The sequence below is a fragment of the Pimephales promelas genome, chromosome 2 (assembly GCF_988280905.1).
Source record: "Pimephales promelas chromosome 2, fPimPro1.hap1.1, whole genome shotgun sequence".
Classification (NCBI taxonomy): domain Eukaryota; kingdom Metazoa; phylum Chordata; class Actinopteri; order Cypriniformes; family Leuciscidae; genus Pimephales; species Pimephales promelas.
This window is the reverse complement of record NC_142770.1, coordinates 27,521,461-27,538,377: the sequence shown is the minus strand read 5'-3', so window position 1 is coordinate 27,538,377 and position 16,917 is coordinate 27,521,461. Positions and strand designations below refer to the sequence as shown.

The following is a 16,917-nucleotide window of genomic DNA, read 5'->3' as shown; positions in this document are numbered from 1 at the left end:
GCAGCGCCACCTTGGGGCCGATCGGGGCGAGCCTTGGTGAGGTTGTAGTACCGGGCCGGTCCTACCATCCCTCAGAGTTTCAAGTCTCTACCACGGACGCTTTGGTCTGCCCGCTCACTTTTAAGGCGGAATGTTGATGATCCAAAATCCCAGGTTGCACTCCAGAGTGTCGTGCTGTGCACTCTGTTGTGATCCATTTTCGGTGTCAACCAATCTGAGCTGAGCTTGTTTGCCGGCGACCTTAGACCCTCTCGCCGCGGCCCAGGTGGGCGTGGCCTTTGCCGGCTCCCCCGCCTCGGCGTCGCTGCGTCATCGCTTCTCGGCCTTTTGGCTAAGATCAAGTGTAGTATCTGTTCTTATCAGTTTAATATCTGATACGTGCCCTACCCGGGCACCACATATTAAATTGATTTTTGGTCCTGGGAGATGGCATAGGGGCTTGCTCCGTCCACTCCACGCATCGACCCGGTATTGCAGTACTTCTGGGAACGGTGCACCCTCCTAAAGTGTTCAATGAAAGAAATGTAGTGGTCTTGTGTGGCAGAAGGTGATAATGGAGCTAGTGTGAGTGGGTGTTGTAGGTGATCATGTGCTATACTAGCCTGGGTAGAATTGTGGTGTAAAAACAAGACAAAAAGGAACCCCTGTTCCTCTGTCAGTTTAACATCTGATCCGTCCACTATTCGGGGACGGCGCATTATGTACATTTATGGCTCATGGAGCCGGATGCGGAGCGTGCAAAAAAAAAAAAAAAAAAAAAAGCCCCTTTTTTGACTGGCAAACCGCTGGTGAGGATTGGGGAGAGGGGCAGGGTGCTTCTGACTGAAGGCCTGGGAATTCATACTTACCTGGCAGGGGAGACACCATGATCAGGAAGGTGGTTCACCCAGGGCGAGGCTCGGCCATTGCACTCTGGGTTGTGCTGACCCCTGCGAATTCCCCAAATGTGGGAATCTCGACTGCATAATTTATGGTAGTGGGGGACTGCGTTCGCGCTCTCCCCTGGACAACACTGGTTAAAAGGGCAGATTGTTAAAGCTCCACTTGAGGTTCTTTTGTTTTGTTTTTTTTCTCCACTTCTTCAATATCCAGAGGCAGTCCAGAGAGTTGAACTGCGGCGGTTGCTCGAGAGATACGAAACAGTCTAGGACCGGTCTGTGTGAGGAGGGTTTTCTTTTTTCTCCTCAATTCTTCAAATAGTCTCCAATATTTGACGGACGACTTAGTTCACAGCAGTTGTCCTGGAGGCAAAGTTGTTCGGAATGAGGAGTTCTATCATGTGGTATGAAAACATTGTGCACGTGTGAAACGTCACGTGATATTCAGCCACCCATGTTGTGTTTTTTTCTGTTTACAGCGCCACCAAGTGGCCAGTCGCCGCATTCCTCTTCACGTGACCACGGGCTGAGCCCGTACACAGGTGTACCGAGTTGGGTGCAATTGTCTCATTCCGTTGGAGAGTTATAGCCGTTTAAGTAAAGCCCGCCTCGCCCACCCCCAACGTTTTGGCGTACCGTCGCCAACGTGGATGGAAATTCCAACTGTTTCCCGATCCCTGTTGGCAGTCAGACTCCAGAGAATCTTTCTGCACCGGTTTGGGTCAGATCGGGCAAAAAACCTAGGACTAGTGTGCAAAAGTAGGTTTTTCAGAAAATCCAAAATACCCGAAAATCTCGCCAGCGCGACCACCCAATCCGAGGCATGCATCTTGTTCGGCTCGAGCCAAGGATTCCGGTGATGTAAGACACTTGGGTCTGCGACCGACGGTCGAGGAGTTACGAGCCATTTCGTACTTTTGATCGCTGCAGCGCCACCTTGGGGCCGATCGGGGCGAGCCTTGGTGAGGTTGTAGTACCGGGCCGGTCCTACCATCCCTCAGAGTTTCAAGTCTCTACCACGGACGCTTTGGTCTGCCCGCTCACTTTTAAGGCGGAATGTTGATGATCCAAAATCCCAGGTTGCACTCCAGAGTGTCGTGCTGTGCACTCTGTTGTGATCCATTTTCGGTGTCAACCAATCTGAGCTGAGCTTGTTTGCCGGCGACCTTAGACCCTCTCGCCGCGGCCCAGGTGGGCGTGGCCTTTGCCGGCTCCCCCGCCTCGGCGTCGCTGCGTCATCGCTTCTCGGCCTTTTGGCTAAGATCAAGTGTAGTATCTGTTCTTATCAGTTTAATATCTGATACGTGCCCTACCCGGGCACCACATATTAAATTGATTTTTGGTCCTGGGAGATGGCATAGGGGCTTGCTCCGTCCACTCCACGCATCGACCCGGTATTGCAGTACTTCTGGGAACGGTGCACCCTCCTAAAGTGTTCAATGAAAGAAATGTAGTGGTCTTGTGTGGCAGAAGGTGATAATGGAGCTAGTGTGAGTGGGTGTTGTAGGTGATCATGTGCTATACTAGCCTGGGTAGAATTGTGGTGTAAAAACAAGACAAAAAGGAACCCCTGTTCCTCTGTCAGTTTAACATCTGATCCGTCCACTATTCGGGGACGGCGCATTATGTACATTTATGGCTCATGGAGCCGGATGCGGAGCGTGCAAAAAAAAAAAAAAAAAAAAAAGCCCCTTTTTTGACTGGCAAACCGCTGGTGAGGATTGGGGAGAGGGGCAGGGTGCTTCTGACTGAAGGCCTGGGAATTCATACTTACCTGGCAGGGGAGACACCATGATCAGGAAGGTGGTTCACCCAGGGCGAGGCTCGGCCATTGCACTCTGGGTTGTGCTGACCCCTGCGAATTCCCCAAATGTGGGAATCTCGACTGCATAATTTATGGTAGTGGGGGACTGCGTTCGCGCTCTCCCCTGGACAACACTGGTTAAAAGGGCAGATTGTTAAAGCTCCACTTGAGGTTCTTTTGTTTTGTTTTTTTTCTCCACTTCTTCAATATCCAGAGGCAGTCCAGAGAGTTGAACTGCGGCGGTTGCTCGAGAGATACGAAACAGTCTAGGACCGGTCTGTGTGAGGAGGGTTTTCTTTTTTCTCCTCAATTCTTCAAATAGTCTCCAATATTTGACGGACGACTTAGTTCACAGCAGTTGTCCTGGAGGCAAAGTTGTTCGGAATGAGGAGTTCTATCATGTGGTATGAAAACATTGTGCACGTGTGAAACGTCACGTGATATTCAGCCACCCATGTTGTGTTTTTTTCTGTTTACAGCGCCACCAAGTGGCCAGTCGCCGCATTCCTCTTCACGTGACCACGGGCTGAGCCCGTACACAGGTGTACCGAGTTGGGTGCAATTGTCTCATTCCGTTGGAGAGTTATAGCCGTTTAAGTAAAGCCCGCCTCGCCCACCCCCAACGTTTTGGCGTACCGTCGCCAACGTGGATGGAAATTCCAACTGTTTCCCGATCCCTGTTGGCAGTCAGACTCCAGAGAATCTTTCTGCACCGGTTTGGGTCAGATCGGGCAAAAAACCTAGGACTAGTGTGCAAAAGTAGGTTTTTCAGAAAATCCAAAATACCCGAAAATCTCGCCAGCGCGACCACCCAATCCGAGGCATGCATCTTGTTCGGCTCGAGCCAAGGATTCCGGTGATGTAAGACACTTGGGTCTGCGACCGACGGTCGAGGAGTTACGAGCCATTTCGTACTTTTGATCGCTGCAGCGCCACCTTGGGGCCGATCGGGGCGAGCCTTGGTGAGGTTGTAGTACCGGGCCGGTCCTACCATCCCTCAGAGTTTCAAGTCTCTACCACGGACGCTTTGGTCTGCCCGCTCACTTTTAAGGCGGAATGTTGATGATCCAAAATCCCAGGTTGCACTCCAGAGTGTCGTGCTGTGCACTCTGTTGTGATCCATTTTCGGTGTCAACCAATCTGAGCTGAGCTTGTTTGCCGGCGACCTTAGACCCTCTCGCCGCGGCCCAGGTGGGCGTGGCCTTTGCCGGCTCCCCCGCCTCGGCGTCGCTGCGTCATCGCTTCTCGGCCTTTTGGCTAAGATCAAGTATCTTGTCAAACGGTTCAGACTGCGATCGCCTCTTGGAGGTTCTTGGCTCGAGATCTTCTGGTATCCCGAGCCACACATCTCTCGAGAGGTAGATTGAACCAGCTGATTTTACTCCTTCTCAGTTTTAAGGTAAGACCATATTATCTATTTATTTATTTATTGTCTATTTATTTATTTATTTAATATTTATTGGGTTTTTAAAGTTTTAGGCTGTTGGTGCCTCCACCATGTCGGCAGCTCGTGCCGGTGTGCGGAGGCACCACAGCGTGCGGTTTTTATTTAGAGAGGTCGAGGGGAAGCTCCTGGGTATGTCCCGCATGGACTTTTCCAGGAAGCTGATCCAAAAGACCTTACATTTTAAGCCCGAGGACTTGAATTGTTTGATGACTCTGCCCCTGAACAAAGGATTTGATGTTAGCTTTAAGGCTGCTTCCCTGCTAAATGATTTTTGGCAACGGTTTGAAAATGTTAAGGCCCAGTTCTCCATGTTCACTGTGGAGAAACTTTCTGATAACACTCTTAAAACAGTGATTGTTAGGATGTTTAATGAAACAGTGACTGGAGATGATATTTGTGTCTGGCTGGGTAGATTTTGCACTGTTAGAAGTCAGCCTGTCAAAGTGCTAGATGAGGATGGCATTTGGAATTGCTCCTGGTGGATTCCCATTAAACAATGGGAAGACGCTGGGGGCTACCAGGGCCTGAAACATCTGCCTTCTATGATTGTGCTGGGAGAAAACAGAGGCTACATACACTATCAAGGAATGCCTAAGCTGTGTAGAAAATGTGGAAGAGTTGGGCATCTCGCCGAAGCATGCCAAGAACTAGTATGTGGGAAGTGCAAAGAAATTGGTCACAGTTTTGAAAACTGTACCAATGGCAGGCGGTGCAATCTTTGTGGAGAATCATCCCATCTCTACAGAGACTGCCCTAAAAGTTTTGCCAACAAGCTTAAAATGGCCGCCCCGCAAGCACACCAAACAAAAGAACAAAGGGAGGAGGAGGCGGTCCCTGAGGTTTTGGCGGGAATTACATCTCTCCTGCCAGCCTCAGGGATTGGGGCAGAAGAAGGAAGTGGGGCGGCCACAGGGGCAGAGTCAAACATTCAAACAGCCACCACCACTGTGAAAGATAAGGAAGGAGATGAGATACAGGAAGAAACAGATTCTTCATTAGAAACGGTTCCGGACGCGGTTTTAGAAACCAGTGGGAGTGAAACTGAATGTTCACTCCCAAATGCTCAGGTGCAAAAAAGGCCTGCGGGATCTCCTCTGTTTGACACAGAGGAGAAGAAAGCTAGGGCTGCACATCGCTCAGATAGTTCCTTTTTGGACAATCTGGAGCGTGTGTGGCCCCTAGAATCCCCAAATGAGGTGTCCTTTTTGCACGTAAAGCTAAGAACATCATCACCAAAAGAGCTGCAAGAGGTTTCCTCTGCAGCCTCGGAGGTGGTAAGCATTTGCCTCCCCGACCCCAGTCCATCTGGGAGGAGGGGAAGGCAATTGCCACAAGAAATCACATGATTTTAATGATTTTATTGTAGTCTTTTATTGTCTTCTGTTTTAAATGTCTCATACCTTTTTTACCTTACTGCTCATGACCCTCACAATCTCAACCATCAATGTAAGAAGTGTGAGGTCCACCATACGAGCACAGAGCATTTTATCCTTTTTAAATACTTGTAAATCAGATTTGTTTTTAATACAAGAGTGTGCTTTGCCCTTTTTAAATAGGTACACAAAGATGGAGGAATTATGGCTCCCTGGTCCCTCCATATGGAGCGGATCAAACCAAAACAAAAATGACGGTGTTGCTATTTTAATAAAAAATCCCCATATCTTGGTGAAGGGCAGCACAGTGGTGAGGGATGGGCGGGCTCTTTTAGCAAATCTGAATTTTTTAGGTAGAGATTTAAATGTTCTTAATGTGTATGGTTTTACAGGTAAAAATGAAAGGTATGAGCTTTTAGAAGACTTGCAGTCCCACATGTTAGGTAGGGCGCCCCTAGTGGTGGCAGGGGATTTTAACTGTGTTTTATCAAAAAAAGATAGGAAGAGGGTAGGAGAGGATTTTAAAGTAGATAAGACAACGGTTTTATTGCAGGGCTTAGTGAGAGATTTTAAATTAGTCGACTGTTTTAAAAATGTGCATCAAAGAGAGGAGGGCTACACTTGGTTCAGTAGTGATGGCTCCAGAGCCTCTCGCATCGACTATATTTTTACAAGAGACTGCCCGCCAACCGATGCTACAGTCACCCCCCTTTTCTTTTCTGACCACTTAATGCTGTCTTCCACCCTTTCACTGCCCACAGGTGTGACGGTAGGGGGAGGGCTGTGGAAGCTGAACTGCTCCCTCTTAGAAGATGAGGATGTAGTAAAGGAATATAGGGAGCAGTTCAGCCAATGGCAGACCCTCCAAGACTTTTACGATACACGCGCACAGTGGTGGGAGATGGTAAAGGACCGGACAAGACAGTTTTTTAGGAAAGTAGGAAGGGACAAGAAGAATAGGGAAAAGAGATACATGATGGGGCTGCAAAAAAGACTACAAAGATATTTTAATCTTTTTAATAATGGTTTTGATTTTAATGACGAAATGAAAGAGGTCAAAAAAGAAATGTCAGTTTTATCCAGTTATCAAAGTAAAGGGTTTATTTTAAGAAGTAAAGAGAGAGAGATAGAAGAAGGTGAAAAATGTACTAGGTATTTTTTTAAAAAGATATTAACAAGGGGAGGGGCTATAACTAGTGTAAAAGTAGAAGGGAGGGATGTAAAAACAACAGATGAAATTTTAAAAGGGGTTGAGTATTTCTACCAAGAGTTATACAGTCCAAAAGATGTACATGACACCACTCTAAAGGAAGTTTTAAATTTTTTAGTCAAGAAAGTAAAGAGTCCAAATGAGCTTTTAATACAAGATTTTACCATTTTAGAAACTCAAAAAGCACTGAAAGGTTTTAAGAGGGGTAAATCCCCAGGGGAAGATGGACTCCCCCTGGAGTTTTATCTTACCTTTTGGGACATTTTAGCTCACGAATTACTGACTGTTTTTAAGGACTTTGAGACCCTTGACAGACTTCCGGACAGTTTTAGAATAGGGATAGTTTCTTTACTTTACAAAAAAGGTGACCGGACTGACTTAAAAAATTGGAGACCTATTACTCTTTTAAATTTTGATAGCAAACTTTTCAGTAAAATTTTAGCTACACGTATGTCGACCGTTTTAGAGGACGTAATCCACCCGGATCAAGCTTGCGCTGTGCCCAGAAGAAAGATAACAGACAGCCTAGTTCTGATTAGAGATGCCATCTGTTATGCGAGAGACAGAAACATCCGGCTTGTAGCCCTAAATTTAGATTTCGAAAAAGCCTTTGATCGGGTCTCGCACCAGTACCTCCTTCAGGTACTGCAAAAAATGGGCTTTCCAGAGAGGTTTATAGCTTGGGTGGGGCTGCTCTATGAGGGTTTTAGCAGCAAATTTCTTGTAAATGGGCATCTTTCCAAAGCTGTAAATATCCACAGCGGTGTCCGTCAGGGGTGTCCTTTATCTCCCCTTCTGTATGTGGCTTGTATTGAGCCACTGGCACAGATCTTGAGAAGGGATAAATGGATTAAAGGACTAGACATCCCAGGAACTGGTGGACTGACGGCGACCTGTGTTTTATATATGGATGACGTGACTCTTTTAGCGACTGACCTTTTATCAGTACGAAGAGCAATGGACTTGACTGACTGGTACGGTCGGGCCTCGGGCGCCAAGCTTAACAGGAGTAAGTCCGAGGCCCTGCTCTTCGGGCCGTGGGGCGACATGGACACAGGAGGACTAGATTTGGATTTTAAAGAAAATGATTTGAAAATTTTAGGTGTGAAATTTGACAGGGAGGGTGGAGGACAAGGAAACTGGACTGACATGTTAGGGAAAGTTAGGCAAAGACTGGGCTTTTGGGGACTAAGACAACTGACGCTAGAAGGCAAGATTTTAATTTTTAAAGCTGTGATTTTACCACTGATTTTACTTGTCTGTTCTGTTTTTAGTCCCCCAAGACGATTCCTAGCCAAGTTGGAGAGGGCGGTATTTTATTTCCTGTGGGGGTCCAAGTGGGAAAGACTCAAGAGGGAGGTTGTCAAAAAGAAAAAAGAGAATGGCGGGAAAGGCCTCCCAGACCCCCACCTGTTTTTAGGCAGCCGCTTTGCCGCCCTCCACATCCAGTATGCACTGACCCCATCCAGAGAACACAAGACAGCAGCCATGACCCGATTCTGGATGGGGTCATACCTAAGAAGCTTGAAAATTTTACCCATTGATCTTAAAAGCCCAGTGTCTTTTAATTTGTCAAAAGAACACCTTTTTATTAAGACATTTTTAAAGAAATACCTTTTAGAAACAAATGATGCCACTATTTTAACTAACCACAAGTCTCTTGTCTCTCTTGTGCAGGATCGAGAATCGGTGAGTCCAGTTCCAGGCCTCACACTAGGTGAGGCCAAAGACGTTTGGAGGAACGCAGCCCACCCAGCTCTCCAGAACAGGCTCAAGGACTTGTCGTGGATGGTGGCTCATGAGATCCTCCCGGTCAGGGCGGTCATGCACTCCAGAGGCATGGCCAAAAACCCCACCTGCCCACGGTCCGGATGTGGTTCCCCGGAGACCGTCCAACATCTGCTCTGGGAGTGCGGCGTTGCGCGGGACCTGTGGGCCAAGACCGGCCCCCTGTTTTTCCCGTGCCTGCCGGCGGGTCGGGCCCAGGTGGACTACAAGCTCGCCATCCTGGGGGTGGGTCAGGGCTTGAAGGAGTTGACACCACCAACGTTTGCCTCGCTCTGGCTCACCCTCAACCATATAAAGGATGCCATCTGGGCCACCAGAAACCTGCTGGTGGGGAAACGCGTGACGGTCCCCCTCCACGCGTGCGAGCAAAGAATAAGATCAACGCTGCAGGGTGGGCCGCACGTCGTTATTCGGATGGGGGGGCCGGGGTCACACGGAGAGGGTCCCGGCCGCCACCGTACCTGGCTGCCCGTAGATGCACCCTCACCACTCTGGCTACGGGAACAGCGGGCCAGCGGGCCGGAGGAGAGGGGATCTCCGCTGGGCGCTGGAAGCGAGGAGTCTGGGGCCTGTTCTGGAGACCTGGAGTGAATGGACATTCTTGATAGGGACTCACCCTCGATCCTGTACAAGAGATGTTTTATGTGGCATAATTTATTGTTTTATTGTTTTTTATCTGACATGTTTTATTGTTTTATTCCTATTATTTAAACCATTTACCTTTCTTTTAAAACATACATGGACTTTTTACACAACACACAAACACAAGAAACTTTTAACCGTTAATAATGTATCCCTTTTAATATGTGTAAAAATGTGATCTAAAAGAAAAAAAATGTACATGCAAATGGAAATAATGGAATGACACTGTGACAATAAAACTTTTCGAAAGAAAAAAAAATCTGTTCTTATCAGTTTAATATCTGATACGTGCCCTACCCGGGCACCACATATTAAATTGATTTTTGGTCCTGGGAGATGGCATAGGGGCTTGCTCCGTCCACTCCACGCATCGACCCGGTATTGCAGTACTTCTGGGAACGGTGCACCCTCCTAAAGTGTTCAATGAAAGAAATGTAGTGGTCTTGTGTGGCAGAAGGTGATAATGGAGCTAGTGTGAGTGGGTGTTGTAGGTGATCATGTGCTATACTAGCCTGGGTAGAATTGTGGTGTAAAAACAAGACAAAAAGGAACCCCTGTTCCTCTGTCAGTTTAACATCTGATCCGTCCACTATTCGGGGACGGCGCATTATGTACATTTATGGCTCATGGAGCCGGATGCGGAGCGTGCAAAAAAAAAAAAAAAAAAAAAAAGCCCCTTTTTTGACTGGCAAACCGCTGGTGAGGATTGGGGAGAGGGGCAGGGTGCTTCTGACTGAAGGCCTGGGAATTCATACTTACCTGGCAGGGGAGACACCATGATCAGGAAGGTGGTTCACCCAGGGCGAGGCTCGGCCATTGCACTCTGGGTTGTGCTGACCCCTGCGAATTCCCCAAATGTGGGAATCTCGACTGCATAATTTATGGTAGTGGGGGACTGCGTTCGCGCTCTCCCCTGGACAACACTGGTTAAAAGGGCAGATTGTTAAAGCTCCACTTGAGGTTCTTTTGTTTTGTTTTTTTTCTCCACTTCTTCAATATCCAGAGGCAGTCCAGAGAGTTGAACTGCGGCGGTTGCTCGAGAGATACGAAACAGTCTAGGACCGGTCTGTGTGAGGAGGGTTTTCTTTTTTCTCCTCAATTCTTCAAATAGTCTCCAATATTTGACGGACGACTTAGTTCACAGCAGTTGTCCTGGAGGCAAAGTTGTTCGGAATGAGGAGTTCTATCATGTGGTATGAAAACATTGTGCACGTGTGAAACGTCACGTGATATTCAGCCACCCATGTTGTGTTTTTTTCTGTTTACAGCGCCACCAAGTGGCCAGTCGCCGCATTCCTCTTCACGTGACCACGGGCTGAGCCCGTACACAGGTGTACCGAGTTGGGTGCAATTGTCTCATTCCGTTGGAGAGTTATAGCCGTTTAAGTAAAGCCCGCCTCGCCCACCCCCAACGTTTTGGCGTACCGTCGCCAACGTGGATGGAAATTCCAACTGTTTCCCGATCCCTGTTGGCAGTCAGACTCCAGAGAATCTTTCTGCACCGGTTTGGGTCAGATCGGGCAAAAAACCTAGGACTAGTGTGCAAAAGTAGGTTTTTCAGAAAATCCAAAATACCCGAAAATCTCGCCAGCGCGACCACCCAATCCGAGGCATGCATCTTGTTCGGCTCGAGCCAAGGATTCCGGTGATGTAAGACACTTGGGTCTGCGACCGACGGTCGAGGAGTTACGAGCCATTTCGTACTTTTGATCGCTGCAGCGCCACCTTGGGGCCGATCGGGGCGAGCCTTGGTGAGGTTGTAGTACCGGGCCGGTCCTACCATCCCTCAGAGTTTCAAGTCTCTACCACGGACGCTTTGGTCTGCCCGCTCACTTTTAAGGCGGAATGTTGATGATCCAAAATCCCAGGTTGCACTCCAGAGTGTCGTGCTGTGCACTCTGTTGTGATCCATTTTCGGTGTCAACCAATCTGAGCTGAGCTTGTTTGCCGGCGACCTTAGACCCTCTCGCCGCGGCCCAGGTGGGCGTGGCCTTTGCCGGCTCCCCCGCCTCGGCGTCGCTGCGTCATCGCTTCTCGGCCTTTTGGCTAAGATCAAGTGTAGTATCTGTTCTTATCAGTTTAATATCTGATACGTGCCCTACCCGGGCACCACATATTAAATTGATTTTTGGTCCTGGGAGATGGCATAGGGGCTTGCTCCGTCCACTCCACGCATCGACCCGGTATTGCAGTACTTCTGGGAACGGTGCACCCTCCTAAAGTGTTCAATGAAAGAAATGTAGTGGTCTTGTGTGGCAGAAGGTGATAATGGAGCTAGTGTGAGTGGGTGTTGTAGGTGATCATGTGCTATACTAGCCTGGGTAGAATTGTGGTGTAAAAACAAGACAAAAAGGAACCCCTGTTCCTCTGTCAGTTTAACATCTGATCCGTCCACTATTCGGGGACGGCGCATTATGTACATTTATGGCTCATGGAGCCGGATGCGGAGCGTGCAAAAAAAAAAAAAAAAAAAAAAAGCCCCTTTTTTGACTGGCAAACCGCTGGTGAGGATTGGGGAGAGGGGCAGGGTGCTTCTGACTGAAGGCCTGGGAATTCATACTTACCTGGCAGGGGAGACACCATGATCAGGAAGGTGGTTCACCCAGGGCGAGGCTCGGCCATTGCACTCTGGGTTGTGCTGACCCCTGCGAATTCCCCAAATGTGGGAATCTCGACTGCATAATTTATGGTAGTGGGGGACTGCGTTCGCGCTCTCCCCTGGACAACACTGGTTAAAAGGGCAGATTGTTAAAGCTCCACTTGAGGTTCTTTTGTTTTGTTTTTTTTCTCCACTTCTTCAATATCCAGAGGCAGTCCAGAGAGTTGAACTGCGGCGGTTGCTCGAGAGATACGAAACAGTCTAGGACCGGTCTGTGTGAGGAGGGTTTTCTTTTTTCTCCTCAATTCTTCAAATAGTCTCCAATATTTGACGGACGACTTAGTTCACAGCAGTTGTCCTGGAGGCAAAGTTGTTCGGAATGAGGAGTTCTATCATGTGGTATGAAAACATTGTGCACGTGTGAAACGTCACGTGATATTCAGCCACCCATGTTGTGTTTTTTTCTGTTTACAGCGCCACCAAGTGGCCAGTCGCCGCATTCCTCTTCACGTGACCACGGGCTGAGCCCGTACACAGGTGTACCGAGTTGGGTGCAATTGTCTCATTCCGTTGGAGAGTTATAGCCGTTTAAGTAAAGCCCGCCTCGCCCACCCCCAACGTTTTGGCGTACCGTCGCCAACGTGGATGGAAATTCCAACTGTTTCCCGATCCCTGTTGGCAGTCAGACTCCAGAGAATCTTTCTGCACCGGTTTGGGTCAGATCGGGCAAAAAACCTAGGACTAGTGTGCAAAAGTAGGTTTTTCAGAAAATCCAAAATACCCGAAAATCTCGCCAGCGCGACCACCCAATCCGAGGCATGCATCTTGTTCGGCTCGAGCCAAGGATTCCGGTGATGTAAGACACTTGGGTCTGCGACCGACGGTCGAGGAGTTACGAGCCATTTCGTACTTTTGATCGCTGCAGCGCCACCTTGGGGCCGATCGGGGCGAGCCTTGGTGAGGTTGTAGTACCGGGCCGGTCCTACCATCCCTCAGAGTTTCAAGTCTCTACCACGGACGCTTTGGTCTGCCCGCTCACTTTTAAGGCGGAATGTTGATGATCCAAAATCCCAGGTTGCACTCCAGAGTGTCGTGCTGTGCACTCTGTTGTGATCCATTTTCGGTGTCAACCAATCTGAGCTGAGCTTGTTTGCCGGCGACCTTAGACCCTCTCGCCGCGGCCCAGGTGGGCGTGGCCTTTGCCGGCTCCCCCGCCTCGGCGTCGCTGCGTCATCGCTTCTCGGCCTTTTGGCTAAGATCAAGTGTAGTATCTGTTCTTATCAGTTTAATATCTGATACGTGCCCTACCCGGGCACCACATATTAAATTGATTTTTGGTCCTGGGAGATGGCATAGGGGCTTGCTCCGTCCACTCCACGCATCGACCCGGTATTGCAGTACTTCTGGGAACGGTGCACCCTCCTAAAGTGTTCAATGAAAGAAATGTAGTGGTCTTGTGTGGCAGAAGGTGATAATGGAGCTAGTGTGAGTGGGTGTTGTAGGTGATCATGTGCTATACTAGCCTGGGTAGAATTGTGGTGTAAAAACAAGACAAAAAGGAACCCCTGTTCCTCTGTCAGTTTAACATCTGATCCGTCCACTATTCGGGGACGGCGCATTATGTACATTTATGGCTCATGGAGCCGGATGCGGAGCGTGCAAAAAAAAAAAAAAAAAAAAAAGCCCCTTTTTTGACTGGCAAACCGCTGGTGAGGATTGGGGAGAGGGGCAGGGTGCTTCTGACTGAAGGCCTGGGAATTCATACTTACCTGGCAGGGGAGACACCATGATCAGGAAGGTGGTTCACCCAGGGCGAGGCTCGGCCATTGCACTCTGGGTTGTGCTGACCCCTGCGAATTCCCCAAATGTGGGAATCTCGACTGCATAATTTATGGTAGTGGGGGACTGCGTTCGCGCTCTCCCCTGGACAACACTGGTTAAAAGGGCAGATTGTTAAAGCTCCACTTGAGGTTCTTTTGTTTTGTTTTTTTTCTCCACTTCTTCAATATCCAGAGGCAGTCCAGAGAGTTGAACTGCGGCGGTTGCTCGAGAGATACGAAACAGTCTAGGACCGGTCTGTGTGAGGAGGGTTTTCTTTTTTCTCCTCAATTCTTCAAATAGTCTCCAATATTTGACGGACGACTTAGTTCACAGCAGTTGTCCTGGAGGCAAAGTTGTTCGGAATGAGGAGTTCTATCATGTGGTATGAAAACATTGTGCACGTGTGAAACGTCACGTGATATTCAGCCACCCATGTTGTGTTTTTTTCTGTTTACAGCGCCACCAAGTGGCCAGTCGCCGCATTCCTCTTCACGTGACCACGGGCTGAGCCCGTACACAGGTGTACCGAGTTGGGTGCAATTGTCTCATTCCGTTGGAGAGTTATAGCCGTTTAAGTAAAGCCCGCCTCGCCCACCCCCAACGTTTTGGCGTACCGTCGCCAACGTGGATGGAAATTCCAACTGTTTCCCGATCCCTGTTGGCAGTCAGACTCCAGAGAATCTTTCTGCACCGGTTTGGGTCAGATCGGGCAAAAAACCTAGGACTAGTGTGCAAAAGTAGGTTTTTCAGAAAATCCAAAATACCCGAAAATCTCGCCAGCGCGACCACCCAATCCGAGGCATGCATCTTGTTCGGCTCGAGCCAAGGATTCCGGTGATGTAAGACACTTGGGTCTGCGACCGACGGTCGAGGAGTTACGAGCCATTTCGTACTTTTGATCGCTGCAGCGCCACCTTGGGGCCGATCGGGGCGAGCCTTGGTGAGGTTGTAGTACCGGGCCGGTCCTACCATCCCTCAGAGTTTCAAGTCTCTACCACGGACGCTTTGGTCTGCCCGCTCACTTTTAAGGCGGAATGTTGATGATCCAAAATCCCAGGTTGCACTCCAGAGTGTCGTGCTGTGCACTCTGTTGTGATCCATTTTCGGTGTCAACCAATCTGAGCTGAGCTTGTTTGCCGGCGACCTTAGACCCTCTCGCCGCGGCCCAGGTGGGCGTGGCCTTTGCCGGCTCCCCCGCCTCGGCGTCGCTGCGTCATCGCTTCTCGGCCTTTTGGCTAAGATCAAGTGTAGTATCTGTTCTTATCAGTTTAATATCTGATACGTGCCCTACCCGGGCACCACATATTAAATTGATTTTTGGTCCTGGGAGATGGCATAGGGGCTTGCTCCGTCCACTCCACGCATCGACCCGGTATTGCAGTACTTCTGGGAACGGTGCACCCTCCTAAAGTGTTCAATGAAAGAAATGTAGTGGTCTTGTGTGGCAGAAGGTGATAATGGAGCTAGTGTGAGTGGGTGTTGTAGGTGATCATGTGCTATACTAGCCTGGGTAGAATTGTGGTGTAAAAACAAGACAAAAAGGAACCCCTGTTCCTCTGTCAGTTTAACATCTGATCCGTCCACTATTCGGGGACGGCGCATTATGTACATTTATGGCTCATGGAGCCGGATGCGGAGCGTGCAAAAAAAAAAAAAAAAAAAAAAGCCCCTTTTTTGACTGGCAAACCGCTGGTGAGGATTGGGGAGAGGGGCAGGGTGCTTCTGACTGAAGGCCTGGGAATTCATACTTACCTGGCAGGGGAGACACCATGATCAGGAAGGTGGTTCACCCAGGGCGAGGCTCGGCCATTGCACTCTGGGTTGTGCTGACCCCTGCGAATTCCCCAAATGTGGGAATCTCGACTGCATAATTTATGGTAGTGGGGGACTGCGTTCGCGCTCTCCCCTGGACAACACTGGTTAAAAGGGCAGATTGTTAAAGCTCCACTTGAGGTTCTTTTGTTTTGTTTTTTTTCTCCACTTCTTCAATATCCAGAGGCAGTCCAGAGAGTTGAACTGCGGCGGTTGCTCGAGAGATACGAAACAGTCTAGGACCGGTCTGTGTGAGGAGGGTTTTCTTTTTTCTCCTCAATTCTTCAAATAGTCTCCAATATTTGACGGACGACTTAGTTCACAGCAGTTGTCCTGGAGGCAAAGTTGTTCGGAATGAGGAGTTCTATCATGTGGTATGAAAACATTGTGCACGTGTGAAACGTCACGTGATATTCAGCCACCCATGTTGTGTTTTTTTCTGTTTACAGCGCCACCAAGTGGCCAGTCGCCGCATTCCTCTTCACGTGACCACGGGCTGAGCCCGTACACAGGTGTACCGAGTTGGGTGCAATTGTCTCATTCCGTTGGAGAGTTATAGCCGTTTAAGTAAAGCCCGCCTCGCCCACCCCCAACGTTTTGGCGTACCGTCGCCAACGTGGATGGAAATTCCAACTGTTTCCCGATCCCTGTTGGCAGTCAGACTCCAGAGAATCTTTCTGCACCGGTTTGGGTCAGATCGGGCAAAAAACCTAGGACTAGTGTGCAAAAGTAGGTTTTTCAGAAAATCCAAAATACCCGAAAATCTCGCCAGCGCGACCACCCAATCCGAGGCATGCATCTTGTTCGGCTCGAGCCAAGGATTCCGGTGATGTAAGACACTTGGGTCTGCGACCGACGGTCGAGGAGTTACGAGCCATTTCGTACTTTTGATCGCTGCAGCGCCACCTTGGGGCCGATCGGGGCGAGCCTTGGTGAGGTTGTAGTACCGGGCCGGTCCTACCATCCCTCAGAGTTTCAAGTCTCTACCACGGACGCTTTGGTCTGCCCGCTCACTTTTAAGGCGGAATGTTGATGATCCAAAATCCCAGGTTGCACTCCAGAGTGTCGTGCTGTGCACTCTGTTGTGATCCATTTTCGGTGTCAACCAATCTGAGCTGAGCTTGTTTGCCGGCGACCTTAGACCCTCTCGCCGCGGCCCAGGTGGGCGTGGCCTTTGCCGGCTCCCCCGCCTCGGCGTCGCTGCGTCATCGCTTCTCGGCCTTTTGGCTAAGATCAAGTGTAGTATCTGTTCTTATCAGTTTAATATCTGATACGTGCCCTACCCGGGCACCACATATTAAATTGATTTTTGGTCCTGGGAGATGGCATAGGGGCTTGCTCCGTCCACTCCACGCATCGACCCGGTATTGCAGTACTTCTGGGAACGGTGCACCCTCCTAAAGTGTTCAATGAAAGAAATGTAGTGGTCTTGTGTGGCAGAAGGTGATAATGGAGCTAGTGTGAGTGGGTGTTGTAGGTGATCATGTGCTATACTAGCCTGGGTAGAATTGTGGTGTAAAAACAAGACAAAAAGGAACCCCTG

General features: G+C 49.2%; 12 non-coding genes and 1 pseudogene across 12 annotated transcripts; all 13 read left to right on the top strand.

Moving 5' to 3' along the window:
• The first annotated feature begins 311 nt into the window (after window positions 1-311).
• On the top strand, window positions 312-502 carry LOC148996032 (U2 spliceosomal RNA). Its single transcript, XR_016148719.1, has one exon. It is a non-coding gene; the product is annotated as a U2 spliceosomal RNA (small nuclear RNA).
• Window positions 503-840: 338 nt separating this feature from the next.
• LOC148996031 (U1 spliceosomal RNA) lies at window positions 841-1,005 on the top strand. Its single transcript, XR_016147677.1, has one exon. It is a non-coding gene; the product is annotated as a U1 spliceosomal RNA (small nuclear RNA).
• Window positions 1,006-2,115: 1,110 nt separating this feature from the next.
• LOC148996030 (U2 spliceosomal RNA) lies at window positions 2,116-2,306 on the top strand. Its single transcript, XR_016148718.1, has one exon. It is a non-coding gene; the product is annotated as a U2 spliceosomal RNA (small nuclear RNA).
• Window positions 2,307-2,644: 338 nt separating this feature from the next.
• On the top strand, window positions 2,645-2,809 carry LOC148996029 (U1 spliceosomal RNA). Its single transcript, XR_016147663.1, has one exon. It is a non-coding gene; the product is annotated as a U1 spliceosomal RNA (small nuclear RNA).
• A 6,568-nt stretch (window positions 2,810-9,377) lies between these two features.
• On the top strand, window positions 9,378-9,554 carry LOC148996028 (U2 spliceosomal RNA; annotated as a pseudogene).
• A 339-nt stretch (window positions 9,555-9,893) lies between these two features.
• Window positions 9,894-10,058, top strand: LOC148996027 (U1 spliceosomal RNA). Its single transcript, XR_016147644.1, has one exon. It is a non-coding gene; the product is annotated as a U1 spliceosomal RNA (small nuclear RNA).
• A 1,110-nt stretch (window positions 10,059-11,168) lies between these two features.
• On the top strand, window positions 11,169-11,359 carry LOC148996026 (U2 spliceosomal RNA). Its single transcript, XR_016148716.1, has one exon. It is a non-coding gene; the product is annotated as a U2 spliceosomal RNA (small nuclear RNA).
• Window positions 11,360-11,698: 339 nt separating this feature from the next.
• LOC148996025 (U1 spliceosomal RNA) lies at window positions 11,699-11,863 on the top strand. The gene has a single exon (XR_016147628.1). It is a non-coding gene; the product is annotated as a U1 spliceosomal RNA (small nuclear RNA).
• A 1,110-nt stretch (window positions 11,864-12,973) lies between these two features.
• Window positions 12,974-13,164, top strand: LOC148996024 (U2 spliceosomal RNA). The gene has a single exon (XR_016148714.1). It is a non-coding gene; the product is annotated as a U2 spliceosomal RNA (small nuclear RNA).
• A 338-nt stretch (window positions 13,165-13,502) lies between these two features.
• On the top strand, window positions 13,503-13,667 carry LOC148996023 (U1 spliceosomal RNA). Its single transcript, XR_016147614.1, has one exon. It is a non-coding gene; the product is annotated as a U1 spliceosomal RNA (small nuclear RNA).
• A 1,110-nt stretch (window positions 13,668-14,777) lies between these two features.
• Window positions 14,778-14,968, top strand: LOC148996022 (U2 spliceosomal RNA). The gene has a single exon (XR_016148713.1). It is a non-coding gene; the product is annotated as a U2 spliceosomal RNA (small nuclear RNA).
• Window positions 14,969-15,306: 338 nt separating this feature from the next.
• Window positions 15,307-15,471, top strand: LOC148996021 (U1 spliceosomal RNA). The gene has a single exon (XR_016147593.1). It is a non-coding gene; the product is annotated as a U1 spliceosomal RNA (small nuclear RNA).
• A 1,110-nt stretch (window positions 15,472-16,581) lies between these two features.
• LOC148996020 (U2 spliceosomal RNA) lies at window positions 16,582-16,772 on the top strand. Its single transcript, XR_016148712.1, has one exon. It is a non-coding gene; the product is annotated as a U2 spliceosomal RNA (small nuclear RNA).
• Window positions 16,773-16,917: the final 145 nt, after the last annotated feature.